Genomic DNA, 9,010 nt, shown 5'->3' with positions numbered 1-9,010 from the left:
TCCATGAGTTCCTTTTTCTTAATAGTTGAATAAAATTCGATTGTACATATATGCTACCTTTTTGTTATCTGTTCTTGTGTGTGAACATTGCAGCAATAAACATGGATGTGCAAGGAACTCTGTGGTAGAACATAGAGTCCCTTGGGGATACACCCACGAGTTGTACGGCCATGTTATATGGTAGTTGTTTTAATTTTTTGAGCTCCCTCCACTGAATTTAACACTAGTTGCACTACTTTACATGCAATTAGTCATAGTAATAATCATCTTATCATTATAGAAAGGACCTATAAAATTTCCTAAGGAGATACTTTTTAAGTATACACCTAAATAAAAATAAGAAACCAACCATAAGATAGAACATTCTAGGTATGGAGACGAGCCAGAGATTCAGGAGACTGTGCCAAGACATTATAGAGCACAACACACTAAGATAGACATGAATGTAAGTTTTGGTTTTGTTTCAAATTGAACATGTCATGTAAAGTAAGTTATGCATCTGAGACTGAATTGTATGGTATATAAAATGGGATGAGAAGTATCCTTCACTGAATCATGATAAAAACTAATTCGTTTTATTTTATTTTATTAAATAATATTTGTGGAAATTCTTAGCACAGACTGGAGAGCCCAACAAACTTCCTTTGAAGAAAAGGATACACAATGTTCACCTATGCACGTCTATTTTCAAGGCACCTTCCTGGAAGGTTTATAGGAAATTGCAGTCTTGTACTAACTAGTTTTGGGGTTTGTTGTTGTTGCTGTTTGTTTTCTTTTGTCAACTTGACACAAACTAAAGTCACCAGGGAAGAGAAAGCCTCAAATGAGCCATTGCCTCCATCGGATGGAACTGTGGGAATGTTTGCAGATCATTTTATTGATTAATGATTGATGTGGAAGGACCCAATCCACTGCAGGTGGTGCCATCCCTGGGGAGGTAGTTCTGGGTTGTACAGGAAAGCAAGTAAATAAGCAGTGCTTGTCCATAGCCTCTGCTCCAGTTCCTGCTTCCAGGTTCCCCCACTTGAGCTCTCCCTCAAAGGTGCATTGTGACCAGGAAGTGCAATCACCCCTTTCCTCCTCTAAGATCTTTTTGTTTGTTTGTTTGTTTGTTTTGGGGTTTTGTTTTTGTTCTTTGTTTTTTGTTTGTTTTTTTGGTTGGTTGGTTGGTTGAGATTTGGGGGGGTGTTTCTTCTTTGTTTTCTGTTTGTCATGTTTTATCACAGCAAGAGAAAAACAAAGTAAGACAAAGAGACTCACAATCTATTTGCACTTGGAAGAAGAGTTGAAGTTTTAAAATGAAGTAAAAAATCTTAAGGACCACATCTCCACACAGGAACAAGACCTTTGAGATGAAGATATGGGGCAGAGAATAGTAGGTGATGTTAATTAGGAGGCCAGCATCCCAAAGGGAAATAGCATAATTTTGACACTACTGAATTCTAATTTCTCAGTCTAAGAGCAAATCTTCCTTTGGTTATTTTCCCAAGCCAACTAATTAAAAATGTCTTCTCTCAGTAAGAAAGCATGATTGACAGCCACCATCTCTTAAACTTACAGCTGTTAAACAATGTGTTTCTTTTATTCTAACATTTGCACTAAGAATGGATGGACTGTCATCACTCTGCAAAATTATCTAAGAACAGTTTTATGCATGGTGTGATGATTTCCTAAGCCCATCTGAGACATGACTATCAAGCCCTCCACAGTGAGCTGGCTGGGTCAGCCACAGCAGAAACCAGGATAATTGCTTAAAACACCATCCAGAGGCAGAGTCACAAGGCTTTCCCTAGGAAACCAACAGCTTTCCTAGGAGGTGTGCCTAGAGAAACTCTCTGGAGGGGACAGAGAAATCTAGACTCCAAGGAAGAAAGGGGATTGTGGTAGTTCAAATGAAAATGGCCACAGAGGTTCATAGGGACTACAAGATTAGGAGGTGTGACCTCCTATAGTGGTCGTTTTATTGGAGTAATTGTGTCTCAGTCACTTCTTGTGTTTGTATCCAGATGTAGAACCTCTCCAGCATCACGCCTGCCTGTAGGCTGACATGCTTCCCACCATGACAATAATGAAGTAAACTTCTGAAACTGTAAGCCAGCCCCAATGAAATGTTTTCCTTTATAAGAGTTGCCTTGGTTATGACGTCTCTTCACAGCAATAGAAACCCTAACTAAGACAGGAATCACAAATAAATATCTGTAATGTGCCAGAGCCTCAACAGGAAACTGTACAGAATGCAAAATTCAGCAAAAATTTGCTTCATTTCATTAAAGTTCACATTTCATTATCTTATAATCCTTGTCAGACTCATGCAATCTGTCTTCCATTCATCTTTTTCACTAAAACTGGCCTTCCTGGTACCAGACAAGGTGTCTACTATTCAATGGCAAGTCACTGACTTTCTTACTATTGACCCATCTCTTGGACATGATAGGATTTACAGAATATCATTTTGGTGTTTTTTTTTTTCCTGCTCTGTATTCATCTATGTTTCTATATATTTGAATTTACCTACCCCTTTGATATTTTAGTCTCCTGAGAGTCATTTTTAGTTCCTTTCATTCTCTTTTTGCATTTTCTCCTGACAATTCAGACATGACCATGAAACCAGACGCTAACCATATGTTGAACACTCTTTCTGGCACAATTGTTTATGCTTTCTCAAAATTCACATATCCATGGGTTATAGATAGGTGAGTGTAGTCTTTGTTCTCTCAACAGCTCAGAGGGCCAAAAGGTCATTTCGCATTATCTGATCACTTTGCATCTTAAACACAGACTTCCTCAAGTAATTATAATGGATCTAGAGCCAAACACCTTAACAATGTTCTATTTGAATCAGCACCAATTCTGAGGGCATGATAAGGAAAGACACATGTAACTCACTGATTAGCAAACTGGCTTCTCCTGACCTTTTCAGGTGTTAAGCTCATTTAGGGTGCCTTATAGTTTTGTGTTATATTTTTAGGCTTCTCAGAGATGGTTCATAAATAGAAAAGAGATTAAGATTCTCATGAACTTATTTTCATCCACTACTGAAAGAATACACAAAATTTAGGTAACTTCATCTTTGCATAAAATTTCCAGCTCTTTAGCATGTTGGTATGAGAAACATAGTAAACATATTACTCTGCATGTGTCTCTCTCCGTCTCTGTCTCCGCCTGTCTGTCGTTTGTTTATATGTCTCAGGGTCTGATATATTTATGCTTATACACATTCATTGTACAATATGCAGTCATGCTCACTTACCCATGTGTGCACATATAGAAGCCTCATGTCAACATTGTCTTTTGACACAGCCCATCTTATTTTGGGGACAGGGTCTTTTGGTAAGTCCAGGATTGCTATTTGGGATTTGTTTCTCTGCCACATCAATACTGGTATTGCAGTCACATGGCTTATATGTAGGTGTCAGGGATCCATACCCAGGTGCTTATTTATGCAGCAAGCCCTTTAGACAATGATCCATTTTCTCGCCCACGTTGTCTCATTCTCCACTGGTCACTTCATTGATGCACATGTATATGTTTTGTAATGAGCTGTGCTGGCTAATGTTACATCAGCCTGAAACAAGCTTGAGTTATCTGAGAGGAAGGAACTTCAATTGAGAAAATGCCTCTGTAACATCTTTAGGGCATCTCTTAACTAATGTGAATAGTGATGGAAAGGAGACCCAGCTCATTGTGGGTGATGACATCCCTAGGTAGGGAGTTGTATAGGGTTCTCTAAAAAGGCTCATCCTACTGCGGCTGCCCTGAGTCACTACCTGAGCAGCTCCGGCCGCCCAGCTCCGCATCTGAGCTTCCTGGAATGATTTTTGGAGTTCTTACAAAATGGCAGACATTGACAACAAAGAACAGTCTGAACTTGACCAATATTTGGAAGATGTTGAAGAAGTAGAAGAAGAAACAGGTGAAGAAACAAAAATCAAAGCACGTCAGCTAACTATTCAGATGATGCAAAATCCTCAGATTCTTGTATCTCTTCAGGAAAGACTTGATGGTCTGGTAGACACACCAAGATACATTGAAAGCTTGTCTAAGGTCATCAAAAAACGAGTGAATGCTCTCAGGAATTTTCAGGTTAAATGTGCATAGACAGAAGCCAAGTACTATGAGGAAGTCCATGACCTCGAGAGGAAGTATGCTGTCCTCTACCAGACTTTATTCAATAAGAGATACGAGATCATTAATTTATGAACTTACAGAAGAAGAATGTGAATGGAAAACAGATGAGGAAGATGAAGTTTCAGAGGAGTTAAAAGAAAAGGCCAAGATCAAAGATGAGACAAAGGATGAAGAAAAAGAAGACCCTAAAGGAATTCCTGAATTTTGGTTGACAGTTTTTACGAATGTTGATTTGCTCAGTGATATGGTTCAGGAACATGATGAACCTATTATGAAGCACTTGAAAGATATTAAAGTGAAGTTTTCAGATGCTGGCAAGCCTATGAGTTTTGTCTTAGAATTTCACTTTGAGCCCAGTGAATATTTCACAAATAAAGTGTTAACAAAGACTTACAGGATGAGGTCCGAACCAGATGATTCTGATCCCTTTTCTTTTGACAGACCAGAAATTATGGGTTGTCCAAGGTGCCAGATAGATTGGAAAAAATGAAAGAATGTTACTTTGAAAACCATTAAGGAGCAGCAGAAACACAAGGGATGTGGGACAGTTTGCACTGTGACTAAAACAGTTTCCAGTGATTCTTTCATTAATATTTTTGCTCCCCCTGAAGTTCCTGAGAGTGGAGATCTGGACGATGATGCTGAGGCAATACTGGCTGCAGACTTTGAAATTGGTCACTTTTTATGTGAGCGTATAATCCCAAGATCAGTGTTGTACTTCACAGGAGAAGCTATTGAGGACGGTGACGATGAGTATGATGAAGAAGGTGAAGAAGCTGATGAGGAAGGGGAAGAAGAAGGAGATGAGGAAAACGATCCAGACTATGACCCAAAGAAGGATCAAAACCCAGCCGAGTGCAATCAGCAGTGAGCAGTGACAGCCCTGAGGACAGCCTCTCTGTAATAGCCTAAACATGACTCCTTACTTACAGCCTTATGGTTTTGTATTTTCTTGGTAGAATCAGTAAGTTTTTAAGAGAAAGGAAATTGATATTTTAAAGACCAATTTGTTCTGCCTAGCATCCTAACTCTAGCTCTGTCAGACAGGTTAATGCATGCATCCTCTCTAATGCATGTTCATCCATTTACTGCTGCAGTTTGGTTCTTCGGGAATATTTCCATCATGTAGTTATTGGAATACAATTTCGAAAACCGACTGTTGGACATACTTGGAGTAGCTGTTTCTTTCCTAAAGAACAAAAGTTGTTTTCAGCTGATAGAAGAGGTCGAAGTCAGCCTTCATTAGTTGCTCTTCCTGTTCTGTTAGAGGGATGCACAAGGCACATCATTTGAGGAAGGAAAATGGTGGTTAAGAATTTCCAGTAAGATCAAACTTAATAACTTAAGGCATTTTTATGTTTTCGATGATATAACAAAAATTAACTCATTTATTGCAAGGTGGACAAAACCTAGGTTCTCTTGAGAAGTTAATTGATAGTATTTAATGTACTTTGAAAGTTAACCTCTGTTAATGAAGTCTTTCTTTGTTGTAGTGCCTACCTTCTGCTTTCCTGGAAAAGATGAATATATATCATTTGAACCTATTTTGAGTCTTTCTGTTGTTTGCTTGCCTAATTTTGTTTTTATACCCTAAAATAAAAATATGACACAGTTTTAGCTCTCACAGGAAAAAAAAAAGGCTGGATAGATGGCTCAGCAGTTAAGAGCACTGACTGATCTTCTGAAGGTCCTGAGTTCAAATCCTAGCAACTACATGGTGGCTCACAACCATCTGTAATGAGATTTGATGCCCTGTTCTGATGTGTCTGAAGACAGCTACAGTGTACTTACATATAACAATAATTAAATCCTTATTTCAAAAAAAGAAAGAAAGAAACACTGTGGTCAGGACTTCCAGTCAGGTCTTATGATCTGTCTTCATGAAAGATATATATGTGAACAGGGTATGTGGAGATGCTGTTTCACTAAATACAAACTTTTGCATGATTTACTTCTGTGTGACTATGACAAAATGCCTGGCAGAAACTTCTTATGAGAGAAAAGGGAAATTTCAATTTATAACTAAACACATTTTCAATGCCTCAGAGGTTTTTGGGTTGGGCATAGCAGAATTCACAGCGGCAGGGGCACATGGCAGAAGCTCTTAACATCATGGTGGACAAGATGTTAAAAAGAAAGAACTAAAATCAGGTTCTGGCTAAAACACTTAAAGCCCCTTTCCTAGTGGCCTCCTTTGTCTCACTAAGGGCCAATATTTAAATAAAAAAACTCAGGTTGGGGGATTTCAATTCATAACAGCATCTGCTACAAAAATAAATATCCTTCACATATTTGAGCAAAGCAAGAACATTATATGAACAGCGTGCTTTTGCTTTAGCCATCTTTTAACTTAATCAGTAGCCCCATTAGTAAAGTGGCAAGAGCAGCATTGTAAACAGAAGTTTAAGAACACAGATTCCATCTTTTCAGGGTTCTTATTATTTCTGTATATGCTAACTATCCACCCTACCAAAATCATCACTTGACAATGAAACTCTGATTCAGAAACTTTCACTAAGTGACAGCAATCCAAGTTCACTAGACTTTATCCATTATACATATACATACACATATACAATGTGTGTGTGTTTCATTAAGTTGAATATATTTTTTTCTTTTATTAAAAATATAATTTTTCATGACCAAAATATCCTGCTTATAGATGTCCTTCCCTCTAGTCCTCCTGTGTCCTCACCAACTTTCCATTCCCCCCTGGTTCTACTCCCTTTCTATCTTTCATTAGAAAAGGCTTCTAAGAGATAACAATCAATCATGACAAAATAAAAAATAATTAGATGAAGCAAAAAATGTTCATAATGAAATTGGACATAGCAACCCAAGAAGAGAAAAGCCCCAAGAACAAATACCAAGAGTCAGAGATACAGTAGTTCTTACAATCAGAAGTCCCATGAAAATACTAAGTTAATAGTTATAATATATATGCAGAGGACCTGACCTGGTGCAGACCCAGTAAGGCCCTGTGCTTTATGCTTCAGCCTCTGAGAGCTCTTATGTGCCTTTCTTAGCTGATTCAGAGGGCCTTGTTCTCCTGTCGCCCTCCATCCTCTCTAACCCTTCTCATCTCCTGAGCTCTGAGGAGAGAAATGTGGTGGAGATCTCCCATTTAACATCTTTCTCTATATAATATCGGGCTATGTGTCTCTGTATATGTTCCTATCTATTGCCAGAGGAAGCCTTTCTGAGTACTGGATAAGGTACTGATCTATGAGTATAGTAGAATATTATTAGGAGTCATTTTATTGAAAATTTTTTCTTACATATTTTTCAGAATAGTGTTATTCAGTTTCACCCTAGGTTACTGAGCTATCTAGTTACTCAGGCAGTGTCATGTATGGGTTCCTTCTCTTGGAGTGGGACAAATATCAAATCAGACATTATCGAACTACTCCCACAAGTTCTATGCACTCAGTGTCCCAGCATATTTTGCATGCAGGACAGATTGTAGATTAAAGGCTTTGAGGCAGGGCTGGTTTTTAAGTGTCTCTTTTCATAGCCTTGCAGAGTACCTTCAGTCACAAAACCAACAAACAAAAACTAGACTTAGAATGTAGAAGTGAGGGCTTCACATAGGCACCAGCTGGAATTCTCCACATTCAATGAGTTGTGTGTTTGTTATCCTTGGCAATAGGACCTTATTCTCAGATTATATAAAGCAACCTTTTGTCTTAGCAACACACTGGGGAATTTCCATGGATCAAAATCTCAATTGAATGCAACCCAACCCCTCCCCTGGAAGCATCATTTGTCTCTCTGCAAATAATGGCCAGCTGAATCTTCACATTCCCCCATAACTAGAAGTCCTCATTAGGATCACCTCCACAGACTTCAGGAAATGTCCACTGCACTAGGTTTCCACATAACCCCCAAAGTGCAGCCCAATTATAGTCATAGTGACTCCCATTCTCTCCCTCTACCTCATCTCCCTATGACCCCATCCCCCTATCCCATCCCCACTCAACCACAATTTCCCCTCAATCCCTATTCTATTTTATCTTCCCAAGGGAGATCCGTGTGTAAAAGTTTGGTCTTCATCCCAGCCCCTTCCTCCCAGAAATATGACTCAGATCCAAAATATATTTACAAATACCTAAACCATATAGCTAGGCTCTTCTCTGACTAGATCATAACTGAATTAACCCATTCATTCTAATCTACATTCTACCATGTGCTCAGGTACCATGTGTCTGTCTCATCACATCTTACCTGGGCAAATTCCCTCAGTCCTCACTGTATCTGAGAATTCTTTCTGTCTTCCTGATGTCCTACCTCCTATTTCCTGCCTAAGACATAGGCCATCAGTCTTATTATTGACAGATGTCCCATCCATACAGACATAAGATAATCTCTCTGTTTCCATGCATCTCTACTAAAGCACTACTCTTTACCTAACTCTCTGGTTTATCAATCATAGTTTGGTTATTATGTACTTAACAGCTAATATCTCCTTATAAGTAAATACATACCATATTTATCTTCCTAGGTCTAGCCTATCTTATTAAGAATAATTTTTCTAGTTCCATCCATTTGCCCGCAAATTTTATGATGCCATTTTTCTTAACAGTTCAGTAAAACTGCATTGTGTAAATATACCATATTTTCTTTATCTATTCTTCATTTCACCTTGGTCAATATCAAGTTTCTGCCAGGTGGCATAGCACCCCAATACGGCTCTCTATAGAATGGAATATCCTTTGAGTATATGGCTAAGAGTTGTATAGATAGATCATAAGGTAAATCAAAATACCCAGTTTTCTGATTGAAATCATATTTACTTCTATAGTGACTGTAAAAGTTTAAACTCCAAAGCATAGGAGTGTTCCCTGGCTCCGCATCCTTGCCAGCATGAACTATGACTTGTATT

General features: G+C 38.5%; 1 pseudogene; it reads left to right on the top strand.

Annotated features, from left to right (window-relative positions):
* Nucleotides 1-3,805: 3,805 nt before the first annotated feature.
* LOC127691066 (nucleosome assembly protein 1-like 1) lies at nucleotides 3,806-5,176 on the top strand (annotated as a pseudogene).
* The last annotated feature ends 3,834 nt before the right edge of the window (nucleotides 5,177-9,010 follow it).

Source organism: Apodemus sylvaticus, chromosome 8 (assembly GCF_947179515.1).
Source record: "Apodemus sylvaticus chromosome 8, mApoSyl1.1, whole genome shotgun sequence".
Lineage (NCBI taxonomy): Eukaryota > Metazoa > Chordata > Mammalia > Rodentia > Muridae > Apodemus > Apodemus sylvaticus.
The sequence above is the reverse complement of the archived record's forward strand: the minus strand, read 5'-3'. Positions and strand labels throughout refer to the sequence as shown.